Source organism: Rosa rugosa, chromosome 3, assembly GCF_958449725.1.
Source record: "Rosa rugosa chromosome 3, drRosRugo1.1, whole genome shotgun sequence".
In the NCBI taxonomy this organism is placed as follows: domain Eukaryota; kingdom Viridiplantae; phylum Streptophyta; class Magnoliopsida; order Rosales; family Rosaceae; genus Rosa; species Rosa rugosa.
The window spans coordinates 50,322,110-50,342,784 of NC_084822.1; the positions used below are offsets into that span (position 1 = coordinate 50,322,110).

Below are 20,675 nucleotides of genomic sequence, written 5' to 3' on the forward strand. Positions count from 1 at the left end.
TACATGTTGATTGTGTTGATGGTGACTGCCATTGCGTCCAAAAACATTAAGGGCATGTTTACTTATTTGGAATGGGATGGAATGATTATGGGGTAAAACTATTCCTACGTTTACTGACTTATAAAGAAATCAGAATGATTACTTTTACCCGTATTCATGCGTTTACTAACACATGAAGGAATCAGAATGGGTGCAGGTCCCACCTCCTTATAAGGAATCGATTATTGAATACTCAGGAATTTGATTACGAAGGGGGGAGATGAGTTTAGGAATCAACTCCTCCGGAATCAATACCAATTCCTTTCTTCTCCCATTCCAGTTGTCTCCGATTCATGATTATTTTCCATTCCAAGTAAGTAAACGTGTCATTAGAAGAATGAGTCTTTCACAAAAGTTCTATGTTGTTAAGTGCTATCAAGGCACATTGATCAAGCCGAGATAATAAATAAAATGATTATGTAAGAAGAAAAAAGAAAAAATAAAAAAACTTTACTGATGCAGGAATGATATGGCCTAAGGGTACTCATTAAGGTCTAAAATTTGAAGTCTCATTTTTTTTTTTTTTTTTGAATAAAGGGCTGATGCGGCTGCCCTCAAGCTTTGATTAATAAAACTGTCGAATACAAGGGGGACATTGAGCCTAAACCCCTGATTACAATAGGCACTTAGAGTACATCCTGAAATAATATCATGAGACTCTACTAACCACTTGTATTCAAACATGCACATACTAGCAAAGAACGCGCTCCAGACAGCTCTATTTGCTTCGCAGCGGTGACACAACGGAAAGATAACTCGATCTGCAACTCGAATACAGCATAGCATAATTTCCATAATCACAGCTTTCCCACCATGTTGCTATTGGAAAATATATCCAGTGACACTTAGTCTCACCCTGCCACTAGGAGGTAGCGACCATTTGACGAAGCAAGAAACTCGCCGCCTACCTAGAGCAGACAAGGCAATTTGAGTGCACCCACAGGCAAAAGGCCCGACTAGCTCTACACAACATATGTAGAGACTTATTACTTGCAAAACGCGCAATAAAACTAAACACCATAAAAGAATAAAAACTATAAAGAAAATAGTAGCCTGGTTTGAGCCCAAGTAGAGGGCCCAAGCCCAAGCCCTAGAAGCAAGGAGAGCCCAGCCAACATGCCAGGCCCAACCCAGCTCTGGTACATCCCCGCCGAGAAGCCACAGCACCTGTCGCTGCACCACCTGCAAAGACGCCACCAGCCGCCGCCTGTCAACCCCGTCGCCACCAGCCCAGCCATCCTCTATCTCGAGATTGGATCTGGAAACAACGATAATGACAACCCAGATCCGCCAAGCACCCTTTGACACCACCCTCGCAGCAACCCAGAACCCGACCCAACCGGTGACAAAACCCAGCGACGGCGTCCTCAGCAACCAACCGCTCCGACCAGAACTAGATCTCCGCCCAACAGTGACCATGAGCTCCTCCTCCACCTTCCTCAATTCGCGGGGGCCCAGGTCGAACCCCCTACAAATGAGGACACCACTACCTCCACCGGCGTAGGCGGGACAACAAATCCCGTCCGACGACAGAGCCCCTAGGGCACGCCGCCGGACGGAGAAGAGGGACTTTTATCGAAGCCCTAGAGAGAGACGAGAGGTATATACGTTAATATTATAATAACAATGCGATTTACCAACCCAAAGATTGAATCTTTTGAAGTCTCAATTTTAGATGTCGTGGTATGTAAGTAAATACAAATTTTTATTTTCAATTTCACATAATATAGCCAAATCACAATCTTGTAACATCAATTTTATCCTTTTATATTTCATTTTAGATTTTAAGGGGGTGAATCAATGATATTAATGAATTTAATTAGGTGACGAGAGAAAAATATTGCGTGTTAATAACAGTCATTAATTATGTATTAATTTAAGGATTATGTCTACAGGTTCTTTGACCAATATTTAACTTCATTTAATTAAATTATTTCCTATAAATTTTCTTTCCATGCATTAATATATTGAATTATGTGACAGAAAATAGGCATTAACTTTTCTTTCCAAATATTAATTAATTTTGTCCAAAAAAATAGCATTAATAAATTGAATTTGAAAAATATGTGTGCTTGAATTAAGAGGTAAGAAAATATTCCATGTTAGTAGCAATTATTAATTATCATCTACAATCTAAGTATAAGAAAAAAAACAAACAAACAAAAATAATAAACTCAAATCTAACTTTCAAACCCTAGCTACTAAAAGAGAAAAAAAAAAAATGAATAAAAGAACTAGTAGAGAGCATGCAAACTAAAGCTTGGTCAACGAATACAAAGGATTATGTATCTTTCACATTATATTTTCATAATTTGCAGGAACCCAACAAACTTCGAATTCGATCATATACATGTGTTATGCAAAACTATTGATTGAATGTATGTGCAAATCAAATCTATTGATCAAATTACATGAAATATCTTATATTCTTGATTGAAGAAAAAATTGTTGTTTAAATCTAAGCATGCATGAGTGCATTGAAAAGAAATTATTAAATTTTTTTTTTGAAAAGAAAGCCAAAATAATTTAGAACCATTAGATTTTGGAAGTATAAGATGATCTTTTTCTTCAAGTATTACATGACATGATTTGGCAAATAGGTGATATGTGTAGGTGACATAGCACAACACTTATCACTGAGGCCACAAATCTTATGCCTCATTAAGGCCAACAATCATTTTCCTTGCTAATTTATATATTATAGTATTTCTACCAAATGTTTTAGTCTTTGACCATTAATATGTGTTTTTTGGGAAAAGAACTAGTACCGAAAAATATGTGTTTTTTTATATATTTATTTATAATTTTTTTCTTTTTTTATGGGAAAAGTTGTCAATCCATTAATATGAAAAAGTAGGTAACCACCTCTTGATGACGTTGATGGCTTTGCTAGGCCATGCTTGATGACGTTGATGTCCTTCCTTTATTTGTCAAGCCATGCTTGATGACGTTGATGGCTTTGCTAGGCCTAGGGTGTTCAGATCAGTTGAGGCTATTTAGCTGTTAGTTTTTTTTTTCCTGTTCTGGGTCTTGGACCCCCATTGTACCAAAAAAAAAAAAAAAAGTAGGTAACCACGATTCATGACCTACCCCCTGCGGGCTATGTCAAAATTGAGCCATGCTAAGCTACTCTAAAGCAACCTAAATATAATTACCCTAGAATGAAGCTTTAGTAACTAAAGTAATCAAGACAATATCACCATAACTTATTCATAGAAATCCTCGACCAGCCTACGCAGAGGGGGAATACCCGGGTTACTTGAAATAAGAACAAAAACTGAAAAGGCCCAACACTTAGACAAAACCCCTAGGCCCAGAAAAACTGTCAGCAGCACAATGAAGACCCAATGACAAGGTCCAATAACCTGAGGAGAGCACCATAAGCCCAAAATCAGCCAAAATCCTTGCGGCCGCCGCATCCACCTTTGCCGCCACCGGATGAAAGCACCCAATCAACGTCGTCGCCCTCATCACGAGCCCCCACAACAAGGCATATTCTAGCTAGCCTCACCAAAAACGGTACTATAGCGCCGGCAGACGGATCCAATCCAAAACAGGTTCCTCGACCACTGTCAGCAATTCATCCTGCCACCAGGTCTGACCTCACAGGCAGAGTGCCCAATCGTGGCAGCACCATCACAAACAAAAAGGCCTACCACACTTCAACACCACCTAGATTAGCGAGATCCGACGCCCCCAAGGAGACCAAAGAGCGTCTTAGTCCCATTGGGTGCTTGAAGCCAGCCGGAGCCGTCATCACAGTATGCGCCGCTGCCATCAAGAGGGGAAGCAAGAATTAGGGTGAGAACGTCCACCGTCACTCCGTTAGAGAGAAAAGCCAAGAAGCCATCACGTCTAATTTTCTTATAGCAAGTTCACCCGTTGGGTCACCAGGTCACCCACTATTCACTATTTTTTAGTGTTAATTTCACCCTCTGGGTCACTAGCACAGTGTATTTCGTGCCCTGGGTCACCCAGAGTCACTTTCTGGGTCACCATCGTGACCTGCAAAGTGACCTGGTGACCCAGGTCACCATGAAAATTGTGCATGTGACCCAGAGTGTGGAAATTAACATTAAAAAGCAGTGAATAGTGGGTGACCTGGTGACCCAACGGATGAACTTGCTCTTAGTGGTGCAAGTATTAGATGTTTTTTTTTTTGATGAAATGGTTTAACTAGTTAGATCACTAACTTTAGCAAGTCCAATTCGGTTTACCACATAAAAACCAAATTTGGCTAAATTCTATAGGTGAAAATTAGGAGTATCCTTATACGTATAAAACTTGTTTATGAATGGTCGAACGTACCAATGAAGAACAGACATAAGGAACAATCCCTAAAACGTACGGAGATTAAATTAAGTATATATAGGCAAACTGGCATGGCTATTTGATAATGACTTGAACTAATAATTAAGATCGAGTGATTCGAGTCTATTCATGGATAATGCTAGGTAATTAAGAATCACAAGGATTTGGCACAAAAGTTGCATGAAAACCATAGGGCACCCGTTCAGGTGGCATTGTAAGTTTAGCAGTTTTTTTTTTTGAAAGTATTTTAAGTTTAGCAATTGCTTCACTGCCAAACTGCTTTGCATCAATAACATGAACGTGTAAAAGATAATTGAACCCAAGTGTAAGCACGTTTAATATCGCTCAGCATGAAATCAGAATTACCTACAACAGGTACAATTAAATTTAAAGCTAAATATGTGATAGACCTAAGATCTGGATCTAGAGGAGTACTCACTTGGGATACATCTATTTCTTCATTGTGGACAAAAGTGATAATCCAACCATAATAAGATAGAGGCGCTTTTGTTGGTGTCAATTTTGGCATCAACGAGTCAACGGAAGTTCCGTTGAAATTCAAGTGTAAAGTGGTGGGGTTGTTTTCTTCAAGTGGGCCTATCTTTTCCTTCGATTAGTTTGACCACGTGAGTAGCCTTGGTCATCTACTTGTGACTGAAGGTATGCCCTGGTGGTCCTGTGCCTAGTCTTGGTCATCCATCTCTTGTAACTGAACTACTGAAGTAAGACCTGGATGGTCCTCTTCCTTCGACCTCCTTGAGTAAGATTGGAAACTTGGCCTTGGACACCGCTCTTTTCTTCTTGAGTAAGGCAGGAAGGCCTTGATCATTCCTTCTTGAGAATAGATGGAAGTATGACCGTTTGTTGTCTACTCCCTTGTAGGATGAAACTGATAAACTCGCCTTGGGCTTCCTCCACTTGACGTTGGGCGTCCAGCTCCCTTGTTGGGTAAATTTAGTAGTCCGACATCGGGTTTCCTTCACCTGGCGTTGGGCGTCCAGCCCCATTGTCAGATGAAACTGATAGTCTGGTTCGGGCTTATATCGTCTTCTTCATGACGTTGGACGTCCACCACTTGAAGTTGGAGGAGGTTCATCATAACAGCTCTCTTGTTGGGTGAAGCTGATAGTTTGGTCTCGGACTCCCTTCACCTGTCGTCACGGGATTCCTTCACCTTATGTTGGGTCTCCAAGCTCCTTGGTTGGGTGAAACTGATAGCCTCGCCTCGGACTTCCTTCACCTAGCGTTGGGCATCCACGCTCCTTGGTTAGGTGAAACTGAAAGCCTTGCCTCGGGCTTCCTTCACCTGATGTTGAGCCTCCACGCTCCTTGGTTGGGTGAAACTGGTAGCCTCGCCTCAGACTTCCTTCACCTGGTGTTGGGCGTCCACGCTCCTTAGTTGAGTGAAACTGATAGCCTCGCCTCGGACTTCCTTAATCTGATGTTGGGCCTCCACGCTCTTTGGTTGGGTGAAACTGGTAGCCTCGCCTCAGACTTCCTTCACCTGATGTTGGGCCTCCACGCTCTTTGGTTGGGTGAAACTGGTAGCCTCGCCTCAGACTTCCTTCACCTGGTGTTGGGCCTCCAAGCCCCTTGTTGGGTGTCCACAGCCTCAGCCTCTAGTTGGAAGAGCTTCATAGCATAGATATTTTAGCATAGTGTTGGGAGAAAAGAGAGAGCTGAAGTCCCCTTCAGCCATATGAAGGTTGGGTATTTATAAGAGAAGAGGGTTGAGGTGGAAAGGGAAAGGCATGGGCTCAATCCCATAAAATCGGGGTGTCAGCCCCCACTCTCTCCTTACTGACACTCCAAGATAGGTTTGACAGAGTTGGTGACAGGTGTCACCACGTAAACGACCCTCTGTCCTCGAATCACTGTTGACATGACAAGAGAGCCATACTGGGTGTCGGAGCTTGACACGTGGAAAAGTTGGTGAGAATTGGTCCTTGACTATGTCCAAGTGTGAGCCTGAAGGTCAAGGCTTTAGGCTTGGAAGTTGTGGTCATGATCCTTAGAGGTCGAGGGTTCTAAGCCTTAAGAGTCGAATTCTTGGCCTTGGGGGTTGAGGCTCCTGATTCCTTCGGACTATGCTATTCTAATAGCCAGGTCACGATATGCTTTGACCTTGCCGTCCAAGACGACAAGTCAAAACATGGTGACTGTCAAAGATCTAAGAGGAGGAGGTCCAAGGTTAAAGACTTGGCATACCATGGTTAGGCATCTCATTAGTCATGGTTATTTATGTCTAAGGATTCATTTTCTTTCTAGATGAAAGGTTTAAGTGCGTTGAAAGGTCAGAGTCCTACGTGGACTTTTTGACATTTCAACACATCTTACGTGGAATGGGTTAAAAAGTCAAAAGTATTTGTCGAACCAAATTATGACATCAACAGCTTTCTAAATCAACCGTCTCTTAGTTAGAAATCACATATAAGCTAGCAAGAAAGCTAATTAAGGGGGCAGGGCCACTTCAGGACTTTGAGTAGCTCCGCCGTCACTCATATGAACTGATATTAATTATTGAAAAGAAAGTTTATGTACGTGCCCCCTTATATTGAAAATTGCATATTCTATGCAAAGCTATTTACAAAAAATCAAAAATGTCAATTACATGGTCAACTACACACTTGTATACGACTTTAACCACCATATATGAAACACAGTATCTACAACCAAATAAGAAACCATATATTCATGGACAGATGCAAATTAAGATTAGGTGTTCGATGAGGTTGGCATGAAAGCTCCATGAAATCCATATGGAACTCTGCAGGGCAATGTAATTTTGGCTACAGGCTCACTGCAAAACTCCTTGGTATCAATAACATAAACCTACAACTAGACCTGTAAATGGACCGGATTTGGATCGGATCGACCTAAATCCAAATCCGTTTACTTAAAAAAAATTTCGATCCAAACCCGCTCCGTTAACCCGGCGGATCGTTGATAGCTCGATCCAAATCCGTATCCGCCGGATTAACGGATACCCAATCCGCTAATCCGACCCGTTATAATTTCAAATATTTTAAATTTTTAAATAGTAATATTAAATTTATATCATGATACCTCATCAGATATTAATAAAATATTAAAACAACATGAAAAGTATCACCAAAAGTAGAATTACATTATCAAAATTCTTAATGCTTCTTGGAATCTTGCTTAATAGACTGTCCCTTAGATTTCTGCAAAAAAATTGTATTAGAAATTCTTCATATTTTATATTTTAAATTTTTAAAAAATAATAATATATTAATAAAAAATAATATTTTATTATTACAAAAATGGGCCGGATCATTAACGGATCGGATCGATAACGGATCAACGGATCAAAACTTTCGATCCAAACCCGTCCAATAGTCACGGATCTGGAGCGGGTCCGGATCAAAATCCGGTCCATTTACAGGTCTACCTACAATAGTATGAAAATTGAGATCGAATTAGTATATATATATATATATATAAACCTTTGTATAACTCGATCTGTTTATATACGTACAGACTTACTTGTGATACTTTGGTATCTTCATTGTGAACAAAAGTAATAACCCATCCATCATCTTCTTCTACTTCTTCAAGAATAATACTACCAGTCCTGGTACTATCACTTTGTTTAGGGACAAAAGCAGCTCCGGTACAAAAGGTGTTGTCCTCAAACATATGTCTTAATTTCTACCTTTATTTCCTCATTTTCTAATTCGCCTTCTCTCTAGTGATTCATGCAATAAGAGAATTATTAATATTATGGGATTCCAAAGAAATATTTAGAGAAAATTGTTCAAGGCATGCATCTATAATTATATATAGACCGAAGAAAATCTTTTTACCTCAGCTGGCTCTTCAAAATGTAGCTTAGCTATACCACCATACTTAAGCAACCCTGAAATAAAAATTATCACTAATTAGTGGTGTGATGACTGATGAGAGCAAATTGGAGAATAAATCAGATATTTTACTCGGCTAAAACTGAAAAAAAAAAATTAATAATAATAATATTGTTGTAGAGAAACTGAATTTGAGAGGAATTTGCTGTGTATTGTCATTGATAATAGGGGCCTCTTTATATAGAGGGTTACAATGCATAGAATCTCAGTCGTACAAGGAAAGTAATCGTACATTGAATAGGAATCTAGATCCTTCTAATTTAACCCTATTACCACTAGGTCAAGTAACCTAGAGTTTGGGCCAAACACAAATAGAGATATCCTTAAACACTCCCCCTTGTGTTGTCCAAACGCGGTGCTTCTCTCGTTGCCTCGTTAAAAACCTTGCCGAGTAACAAAAACCCAGTGGGACAAAAATAACCTCGGTCGAAGGGGAAAAAGAGCACAACACACCCTTCACGTTTCGAGACCATACATGTAGACATCTCCCCCTGATGTCTGCATCTCCCCCTGATGACTACGGTCATGGGAGTTCGGATAACTTCCGTAAACGATGCTACCAACATGTTTCTCGAAAGTGGAATTTAGGCAATGACTTAGTGAGCAAGTCTGCCACACTGTCCTCAGATCGAACCTAGTTCATTTTGATCTTGAGGAGAGTCTATTGTTGCTGATTAAGCTTGGTGTTGTCGCTTTGATGTAGCCTTGCTTCATTTGTTCAAAACAAGCTGCATTATCCTAAATGCTCGTAGGCTCATCTATGGTAGACTTCAAACAACAATTGTTCGAACATGCGTAATTATGGATCCAATCCATATACATTCACGAATCTCTTCGTGAAGAGCAATAGTCTCTGCATGGTCCGAAGATATAGCGACTAGGGTCTATTCTGTAGACCTCCAAGATATCGCAGTCTTTACCCATGGTGAACATTTAACCAGTTTGGGAAGACTTTTGTGTGGGTCAGAGAGATACCCAACATCAACAAAACCTTCCAAAACACATGTTGTTTTGGGATGGGGATAGAGGACGCAGGCCAGTGTTGGCGGCGTTCCTGGTGTGTGATGGGACTGAATCCATCATCTATCTGTAGGGATAGAACAAGCCCATATCAATCATACATCTCAAGTACTGAAAGATATCTTTTACACCAATCCTAATGGCATCGCGTTGGCGCAAAGCTATATCTTAGTTAACAAGCTTACTGCAAATGAGATGTCCGGTCTTGTGCATTTAACTAAGTACAATAATGCGCCTATTGTACTCAAGTAATGCACTTCTGCCTCTAGCACATCTTCGTCATCATCCTTTTGACGAAGAGGATCCTTTTCAGGATCAAGGCTACGAACGATCATGGGGGTTCTTGAAGGTTTGACCTTGTCAAAATGCCTAAGCATCTATCAACACGATGCTCAAGTTCCAAACCGAGACATAATCATGTTCTCCCAAAATCCTTCATCTCAAACTCGGATTTCTAGTGTTCAGCGGTTTCCCTTAACTCTTTAAGGGCTTCCAATGAAGATCATGTCCAACATGAACCGCGATAGAATCCGAAACTTATTATGGAAACGCGTGGGCATATCCCTTCCCAATCAAGTAGTCACTTTAGTGAGCGTTTCAACCTCTTTGTAAACGCGCTCCGTGGTCTAGAGCCACTTGACTTGGGTAAATGAAGTTCACCATGAACCTTCATGTATATTCCTTATCTAGATCCCTATAGAGATACGTAGTGACCACATTTGTAAGCTGCATGTTCAGTTATTCGGAAACTACCAAACTGACAAGGTAGTGGAGTGCAATGACATCCATTACGAGAGAATATGTCTCATCGTAGTCGATTTCAGGGCGTTTTGTGAGAAGCCTTGCGCCATAAGGCGAGATTACCATCTCTTTTTCTCACTACACTTTCTAACGAAGACCCATTAGTCAATAGGTTTTATGTCAGGAGGTGTTGGCATCACTAGCTCGGAAAACCTTCCTCTTCGTTAGAGAATCCATCTTAACTTGGATCGCATCTTTCCATTTAGGCCAAATCTCTCTACGTTGGCATTCATTCATCAACGGAGCGTGGTTCGATATCATCTAACTCAACAAACTCATGCGCAACGAAATTCGCAACTACATCATCAATTATGATGGAGTTTCTATCCCACGTCTCATGTACACTAGTGTAATTTTCATAGAGCTCTATATTCTCAGGAATAGGGTTCTAACGTTGAGGCGTCCCCCAACGATAACCATAACCCGGAAGATTCTCATGAGACGGATTTTGAGTGTCGATGATCAAAGGATTGGAATGTGCCAAAGTATCCTTCGAACTCACGGGCCTCCGACGCATCCTAGCTGGGGCCATGGCCTATAACGCCAGAGTACCACTCTCTTTGGCATTGGCGCCATGCCTACCTCGGTGTAGGGTGGCGCTACGTCCTCTCGTAGGTACTTCCATCCTTGCGGGCATGTTTGCAGCATATTTGTGTGATCTCGTCACTTTAGTAGGGATCGAGATGAGACATAGTGGGGACAGGCCACGACAATTCCTGTCGTTCCTGCTGAACATCTGTGTTCTTATCTCCCCCTAACGACGGGAAGACTGTCTCATCAAAGTGACATCCGCACATCTAGCGGTAAGGAGATCGCCATGCAAGGGCATTAAGTGGCGGACGGTTGTTGGAGTCTCAAATCCAACTAAGTTGCTCATTCGTCTGTAAAGACCCATTATAGAGCGCTGTGGCGGCGCAATTGGCACATAAATGGCACACTCAAATATGCGTAAGTACGATATTTGTACCCAGTCACTAGCTGTAACGCAGAGGTAGATTGAGTGGCAGTGGGTCGTAGACGAATTAGCATAGCTGCATGCGATATTGCATCACCCCAAGCGGATAGAAGGAGGTTGGTGCGCATTACCAATGTCCGGACTACCATCGTAGTCGTTTCCGCGAGACCATTTGGGTGTGCTCATGGGAATATGATGTCCAACATCAGTCCCAAATGCAATGACTATCGAAAGTCTTCGATGTAAACTCACTAGCATAGTCAAATCCAATTGACTGAATAGGATGATTCGGGGAGTGAGCCCGTTGTCATATGATGTGTGCTAGGAGTGTTTCATAAGCAGCATTACAAGTGGACAATGGCACTACACGTGACCAGCGTGTTTGCATATCAACCAACATCATGAGATATTTAAACGTCCGCAAGTTGGTGGAATCAGTCCACAGAATCCCTACGGATTCTATGTAAGAACATAATGAGTATTTTCATATCCTTTGCATAGGACGGTCTCAGTCCTAATTTTCCTAAGGAAGTGGCTTCGTAAAATGAGCGAGAGGCCTTAGAAGCAACCAAGGAGAGTTTTGGTTGGGCCTGAGCGTTTGAGACGCATATTGAAGCAAAGTTTGTGACTACATCACCCATCATGGTGTCATGACCATGGGAAGTGGCATCCATGGCGTTATAACCATGGGGATTGACATCCATGGCGTCATGGCCATGGGTAGCGCCATATATGGCTTTGTCACAAGGGACTTGGGCGGCCATATGGCGCCCCAAGACAGCTGCAGCGCCAGATGCTGCAATTGTTGCGATCTTGCTAAGTCCAGGAACCAATTTTTGATTCTTGCTTCATTTCGCTCGAGGGTGTCCATGTGAAGTCTTTAGTAGACGGATCATCATATCATGACCAGGGTGACTTATCCTGTCGAGACAAAGCCAATATGTGTCTAAATCCAAGAGATCTTCTCTCATAACTTTATTGGATTTAATAGCTCGAATAGTGACATAGAGTCCACTAGAGAGACACATAAACTTCTCTAAGATGCGCCTTTATTTGCAATCATTAGAGGTATTGCAAAGGAACTCATTTTTGTTCTCCTCATGCATTTCTGCATGGAATCCGTTGGCTATTCATAGGGTGTGATTTGCCCTAGGAGCGTAGAGAGTTTTGTGAGAATAATCAAGGTGCCATTTGGCAAGGGGAACTTGGGCTATTCCATGTCCTTGAATTAATACTGATGGCCCAGCCATCGTAGTCACAAAGTAACATGCTCATGAATCAAAATGGAGTCATAATGAAGAGAACTCGAAATTTTATTCATAAGCCAACGGAGTACATCATTATCTCTTAACCATTAGGAAAATCTAATCCAAATGCTAGCTAATGCAAAACAATGGTAGTCGTCTAACTTCTTTCGGTAATTCCAACGCAAATGTGACCAGGTGAGTAGAGAGATGTCGGTGGAGCAAAGCTCGCTTAATTACCACTTATCTCAAAACATTCCTAGACATCACATTTACATTGAGTACGCCTACTTTGAAGAAAGACTAAACCATAGGCATCCACTACAAAAATATGGCAATTGCCTACATCTCTTGGAAAATAATGACTTAAACAGAATTGGCGATCTATTGATCCCAGCCAGATTTGTAGTCTTTAACCCTTTACTCTAGATCATCTTCTTGATCTTCTTGTTCCACATAGTGAGCTTCTCTTGCTTCACAATATGCTTTGTAGGCGGTGACAATTTCTTCACGAGCTCTACAAATGTGTGCCCAATGATCAGACACTCCACATCGAGAACATACATCTCTTTGCTCAAACTCCATTGATTGAGGCGCTTTGAAAGCGTCATTTAGATGGCTCTTAGTGTTGGTGGCGCCACCAACATGGCCAGAGGCGTTGCCTCCCTCTCTCTTTCCACGTTGACCTCTTAGGTTCCGTGTTCGCCTATATTGGCGGTTACCTTCCCAAGTAGAGCGATTATATGGACCAGAACGTCCAGAAGTATCCCTAAGGTTAGGGTTTCGCTCTTGGCGCCTTCTCTTAGGGGCGCGACTATAATTGGATTCCGGAATATGCTCTATTTCCACGGATCTCGAATTATAGTTCTTCATAAGGATGTTGTCATGCTTTTCAGCGACATTCATAGTTCCAATGAGCTCATGAAACCTTGTGATCCGTCCTGCAGCAATATCGATTCGATAGTTCTTAGTAACCATCAATGCATAAATGGGGAAGGTAGAGAGAGTCTTCTCAATCAACATCGCATTTGTGATCTCTTTACCACAGAATTCCATTAAGGATTTAATGCGAAGTGCTTCCGAGTTATAGTTAAGAACTGACTTGAAATCACAGAAGCGGAGGCTATGCCATCTCACTTCTAGGTCAGGAAGCAGGGAGTCACGGACGTTGCCAAATCTTTCTTCGAGTGAGACCCACAGCCTTCTGGGGTCTTCTTTATTCATACACTCGTACTGGAGCAAATCATCCATATGACGAGTCATTAGGATGATGGCTTTCGCCTTATTTGCCTCTAAGGCTGCTCTATTTGCTTCCAAAGCTTGAGCTTGCTCAACAGTTAGCACGTCCTGGCTAGGCTCGAGAATCGTATCCAGGATTCCATCGACCTTGAGATGTTGGCGGACATCACGAACCCACCTGTGATATTCAGAGCCAATTGTTCCCAATGGAGCAAAGTCCAATTTGTTCAGGTTACTCATCCTGAAAGAGAACAAGAAATTAGGGTTAGTTTGGGAGCGTGAAAGGCTACCACGAAAACATATAAAATTTCTGAGCGTAGTCGCTTCCAAGAAATTAGGAATTTCCGAGCGTAGTCGCTTCCAAGAAATTAGAAATTTCCGAGCGTAGTCACTTCCAAGAAATTCGATTCCAAGAGGGGTTGGATTAGATCGAAACAATGATGTGTGTGATCGATTGTTTTCTTCTCAACAAACTCTTAAGTTTGGAGGACTCTACAAGCTCCAAGCTTGGAGTGAGCACGAACCCCCACAGTTCGGCTTTTGGTCTCCCCTATGAAGAAAAAAGGGGGGTAGAAGAAGGGATGTTGGAAGTCCCCGAGAAAAAGAAGAGAAAAGTAATAAAAACTTCAAAAACGGGAACTTTTAGAAAAGTTTACCTTGAAAAATTGTCGGAAATCTTGGCCGGAAAAAAAGTCGCCGGAAAAGGGTTGACCGGTTGTTGACCGGCGTTGACCTGGGGTGCTGACGTGGCAGCCGATTGCTGACGTGGACGCTGGTGCTGACTGGACGCTTATGCAGGCGATGATGTGGCAGTGGCCTGAGGTGGAATGACGTCACTGGGCGAGGGCTGATGTCACTGGGCCACGTTGCTGGGCTTCTGGGCTTCGCTGCGCTTCTGGGTTTTTGGGCTTCTGGATTGTGGGCTGCGCGCAAGGCTCCTGGGCTCGGCTGGAGTTGGGCTCGGCTGCTGTGCTGGTGCAGGGAGGAAGGGAGGCTGACGGTTCGGAGGTGCAGCGCTTCTGGTGGCCGGTCTGGACGTTGTTTGGCCGGTTCCGGGAATAATTTTTCCGGTTCCGTGGATCTGAGGTCAAAGTGCTTCTGTTGGTGGAGTATGGATGTCAGATTCAGAGGTTAAAGCTTCGAACCGGTTGGGGGGAAAAACTATCACTTCCGGAGGCCGGTTCGGGTCTTTTACGTCTGGTTCTGAAGGTGGCGTCGCCGGTTCTGGACTCCTGGTGTTGAGATCTTCAAGGTAGGCAGCGGTGGTATCTGGGATTTGAAGGCTACGAATTTAGGGTTTCAGGGTTAGGGCTCGTGCTGATAACGTGTTGTAGAGAAACTGAATTTGAGAGGAATTTGCTGTGTATTCTCATTGATAATAGGGGCCTCTTTATATAGAGGGTTACAATGCATAGAATCTCAGTCATACAAGGAAAGTAATCGTACATTGAATAGGAATTTAGATCCTTCTAATTTAACCCTATTACCACTAGGTCAAGTAACCTAGAGTTTGGGCCAAACACAAATAGAGATATCCTTAAACAAATATAATTTTAATTAATGTACCTGAGGTAGAGCTCGCAACTGAATCGACGACTTGGGCATACCCAAATCTGTTTTTAAGGCCGCAAAAGTTTCCATTGATCGTAGGAAAATCCATGGAAAACTTTTTGCCAGTGAGATATCTCTCCCTGACTGGAGAGTCTCCATGTTTAATCTCCATTCATAAGCATGGGAGTATAATTTACTAGCATCCTCTGCCGTTGAGGTGCTATTATCAGTACTGCTTTCATTACTTGGACCTATAACTGAGTCAAGAGCTTTACAACCCCACACTACAACCTGCTAATGATCATAACCCAATTAATGTGTTCAAAGTAATGTAGTTCAGTTATTAATTTTGCAAATAAGCTCATGTTATAAGTTAATTAATTACCTCATCTCACCAGCTTCAAAACTATTGATGATGTGAAATGTGCAATTGGGTTCAACTTTAAACCACCGGATTGAACTGTGTCACCGTAGCGAGGCATTACACCAATTCTTGCATATTCTTCCTCATTATACTTTACTAATCTGCATATCAACCAATATCAGCTAGCTCATCAAGAAAATTGCAAAACCCTTAACATTTTATGGGGAATTTTTAATCATTTCATGTTATGTTGTGAGACAAACTAAGGTACTGTGATGTTTATCATACACTTATTTTACATCTATTTGAACAAAAATTACAATAATTTGAATTAAAATTACAATATTGAGAACAAAGTTACCATATTCATTTATACTATTTACATATAATTAAACAAAAATGACAATATTGACAACAAATTTGTTCAAAAATTTGTAACAAGTTCGTAGGTGGTGTAATTATTATTATTAGAACTAAGATTACATAAAATATGACTCAATATTGCTACTCTGACAACAAACTTGTTGTCACATTTATAAATGTGTGTATGAGATACGAGTATGTATTATAGAATTTTCCTTATGTTGTTACTGTTACTGTTACTGACGCAGTCGGAATGATAAACTAGGTTTACAAGCGATAAACCTAAACAAAGGGTTCTGGAGTCCACCAGAGATAAAAGAGAAAATTCTCTATTTGATTGATAATAATATGAAAGATAGGTTCTGCAGCCGCTTAAGGCTGCTTATATATAAGAAATAAACCCTAGGGTGACTAACAATGAAACCCTAAAGCCCATGGGTAAAAACGAAAACAATCCAAAATAAACTAGAAAACCAAAACTATGAAAAATTAGAAAAACGCAGTTTTGAGGCCCTAAACGACCCCGAAAGCCCGAAAAAGTGCACACGTCGTGGTGTTGCACGAGTTTTGTTCCTAGCGCGATTCCCTTTCCGGAAAGCTATGGCACGTTCCAATCGGACACCGAGCTATGGTGTGGCTATTAGTAACTTTTTCGTTTTCCCCCTTTTTGCACGATCAACCTGCTCTTCGAATTGGACTGTCATCCGTTCTGCATTAGTTATTTAAGGGTATCGATGATTCAATAGACTCTTGATTAAATGGTGATGCCAAATTAACTATATATACCATAGGAACATAACATATATCTAACGAGAGAGCATTATAGAAGTACAAGAAGGGTGCGTGCACTCACGAGCCTCCACCTACGAGTCTCTTTATGTCTATATAGTTAGTGCAATATCCATGCTCACATTGTACCTGCAAGCCAATGCACGCACAATACTCGTCAGCTAACAAGTTTAGGCCAGCCTTGATCACTTTCTGGTTCATGAACTCGAGCTGATCAGTGAAGCAAACTAACTCAGAGGTTAACAACTCGAGCTGATGCTACTAGCTAGCTTAATCAATTACCTTTGCGTAACCCCTATTTCATGGCAAATGCTGCACCTATTGAGTTTGAGATCCACCTTGTGGATTAATTCTTTGCCATCAGCTATTAAATAAAGTGACTGAAAAATGTGAGATGTACATCAAAACATTCTGACAAGTAGCGCGTCCTATATATATGTACGATCTATTTCTTATTACGTACTAGATGTTGTTGCATGTTCTTGAAAATGTATGTAAATGGAAATTAAGTATATATTACACTACTACAGAAAATGAATCACACGACACCTCTCATACGACGTAACACTGTTTTCCGTGGTGTGAATAATTTTTCATTATTGAGACGACGGTTGTAAAATTTCTGTCTTCTAATATGAATTCAACCAACGGGTGTTTTTCATGCTGGAATTATGTATTGCTTCAGAAGACGTTTATAAATGGAAGCGTGGTGTGAGGTTAAATTGTTATAGAGGCGGCAAGTTTCTCACCAATTGACACCATTTAAATTTCCTCAGCATGTAGTGTTTATATGACAGTTTCTTTAAAATTGTGGTGTGACTCGGTAGATTTGCAAGTCAAAACATGTTGACCGACATTCCCTCCAACATTTCCCACCACTCTCTCTCTCTCCCCCCCCCCCAAATTTATTTCCCTCTCACCAGTCACCAGGCAGCATGAGGAAGAAAAATTGAAAATTTTCAACTCCAACATTTCCCACCACCACTCTCTCTCCCCCCCCCCCAAATTTACAGACAACAGATATGAAAAACCATTGTCTGAGCGTTTGAGGGCTTGTCCATGAATTAAACGAGGGCTTCTTAATGCTATTCAAAACCACGCCACCTAGCCTATACTTCATTTTGGGAACGAAAGAATTGACAAAACCCAACCTTATCTCCTTGAGAAACCCCTTCTTCGACAGACCTCGAGTCCTCGACCCTCTCCCTCTCTCTTCTTCGACACAACACTCTCCCTCCCTCTTCTTGACAAGCCCCAACCTTATCTCCTCCACAGACCCCGACCTATCTTTTCTCTGACAAGCCCCAACAAAAGCTCTCCCTCTTCGACAAACCCCGACCAAAACCATCTCTGCCTCTAGCTAGGTTATTCGATTTGGGAAATAGGGAAGGGAAGAAAACTTAATGGATAGCCTCTAGGAAGTCTCAGAGCACCAAAGAGAGAGAAAGAGAGCGATTTTTCGTTTCTAGGGTTTACTCTGCGCGATCAATGCGAGTTCCAAAGATGCAGAAGCTAGGGTTTCCGAGCATGAGGAGCTTGGATCAGTTCAAGTCCCTTTCCAAATCGGTCTCAGGAGGACCTCCAAAAGACCTTCGCCTACTCTTCACGTCCGCTGGAGTCGACCTTGTTGGGATGCTTGGCGAATTTGAAGCTCACCACAGGTTCTGATTGATTAGAATTTCTCAGTTTTCTAGTTGATTTCATTGGTGATTTTGAATTTCTATGATGATTTCTTGTTCGTTCTCTTCGTTTGCAGAGAAATTGGTGAAGAAGCAAGCTTCTGTGAAAACAGATCTGGAAATGGCAGTACTCTCTCTCTCTCTCTCTCTCTCTCTCTATATATATATATATATATATATATATATATATATATATATATCTCTTCTGTACGATAAGCCTGTGATTGTGCGAGTGTGAATTGTTAGGGTTTGGTTCAATTTCATGTCAATGTAGATGTTTGTTGTCTCTTACTTGAAGTTCAAAGGCATATGAACGAGTAATTTACTGATAAATGCAGAACACTAAGCTGAAAAAATTGGTTTAATTAGTTAGATTCGTAGTTAAGTTTATGGATTAACTCTGATATTCTTACTGTTGATTCGACCTGAATTATCCCGTAGGCTTTGATTTGGTTTACTTAACTAAGGATAATGGCTATTGGGATGTGAATTTTCTGTCTAAAAGGTAGAAGGTTTGTAGTTTCTTAAAAAATGGTGGGGAAGATCATATTTTCTTTGCTACGTATCAGAATTAAAACTAAAAGTCTAGAACATGTGATATGTTCTTCGCTATGAAGCATTTGCTTTCTTTGTTTTCAGTTGTAGAAATTTAGTTCTATGTGATCTTTCTAAGGGCAATATGAGCTTTCAAATGATGTTGTACAGATATAATAGATGAAGTGATCGTGCTTGTAGTCTACACTTTTCACTATAAGCAGAGTTTTCTTAATGCTACATTTTGTTTTGGTGATGGATGTATGATTGCTGCCTATTTCATTTAAAAGACAAATTTTTTTTTTATTCTTTGGATGCATTTTATGATAGTAAGTCTTCTACATACAAATTAGAATGGATGAAATAGCAGTGATATAGTCTGCACTATATCAACTAATTTTAGGTGAGATCTCTATGGAAATTGGGTGGGAATACTATTTAGATTCCTTATTAACACTGCAAAATAACTTTCATATTGTTAATGCTTGGATCCGTGGGGATCCTAATTAACTATAAGTAAGAGAGATAGAGAGAGACAGAGAGAGTTGACACAAGATGTATAGTGGTTCACCCCCCCGCCTTGGCGGGAGACTACGTCCACTTGAAAGCTTATACTAGTGTGTGTCGAGCCTTGCGGCCTAACATGATTACAAGAGATGTTGTAATGAGTTGGTTGTGGAATGAATGGCGTTTGAGTGGGAGGAGAGTTCCTTTTATAGGTGAAGGAGTGCTCTTCTTTACATGGTTTTCGATGTGGGACAAGCAAAGGTAACTATTCTAGTGTAGAAAACTATTCTAGTGTAGAAATGCCTAGTTTGTGGAGGCAACTTTGCAAGGGCGGGAAGGTGGCTTCCCGGTGCGGATTTGCGACTTCTGGATACCGTAGCGTAGCTTGAACATAGGGCTACACGATGCATGTCTCGGTTGGGCCTTGCCATGGCTTGTGGGTGTCCCAAAGAGGGTGTTACTTATGCTTGGTGATGTAGCAAATACTCCATATTGTTGGAGGTATGTACACATATGTACAGGTATGTGGTGGCTGATTTGAAACAGATATCATTGTTACTGATAGAGATACGGTATGGTGAATCTTCTTTCCTGTCTTTGTTTCCTTATGGGTTTTACTTTTCTCGCTTGCTTCCTTTTCACCTTCTCACTCTGTTCTTACACAAATATTCAGTAATACGGCTACCTCATAATTTTCAGATTTCTTGTATTTCTTAATGTCCGTCCCCAATTTTGTGTGTCATGCTTATGGAACTTTTACTTGTAACTTTTTTTTTTTCATTTTTTTCCCCTGAAATTCTGCTGTCCTCTCTAAAGCATGGATGTATACTAAATGTCTGTCATAGGTTGTGAATGGATGGTATCTTATTGCTGTGAATGTCCTTGTCAAAGTGAAAAAAGAAAGAGAAGCCTTTTCCTGAGGTTTAAAAGCTGGAGAGAATAAAGTCTGGCTCTTTAATCTAAGTTTCATCAAAGCCAAATTCCATACTGGGTATTCTTCTTCATTTGACATATAGAGATGCTTTCATGTTGGTGATCAAGGTGAGGGACCTTTTGAATTCAGGCATTTTCTTTATCTGTGGAACTCTTAATTGAAAGACTTTATTTTTGATATATGGTTTGCTTTGGATCTCTAAGGTTTAGAAAATGAGAGCAATAATGTAATGATTCTTCTCTGCTGGTGTATAAATTAATCTAGGTACCAATATATTTTTACATGTTCAAGGGCTAATTGGAATTAGTTTAAACCCCATTTGTTAATTTCAGAACATCAAGTCAGAAGAGAGTATTTTTGGTGTACAAAGTGGTGATCATTCTGCCAAACCACAAGCTTTTGAGTGCAGACAAAGTCATGTGAATCTTTCTTCCATGTGGAAACTGTTTTAGTTATTCCTT

General features: G+C 41.0%; 1 long non-coding RNA gene across 1 annotated transcript; it reads right to left on the minus strand.

Annotated features, from left to right (window-relative positions):
* Positions 1-6,982: 6,982 nt before the first annotated feature.
* LOC133738358 (uncharacterized) lies at positions 6,983-15,321 on the minus strand. Its single transcript, XR_009860076.1, has 4 exons — positions 15,060-15,321; positions 8,178-8,230; positions 7,858-8,059; positions 6,983-7,182 (listed from the first exon to the last, which is right to left on the minus strand). It is a non-coding gene; the product is annotated as an uncharacterized LOC133738358 (long non-coding RNA).
* Positions 15,322-20,675: the final 5,354 nt, after the last annotated feature.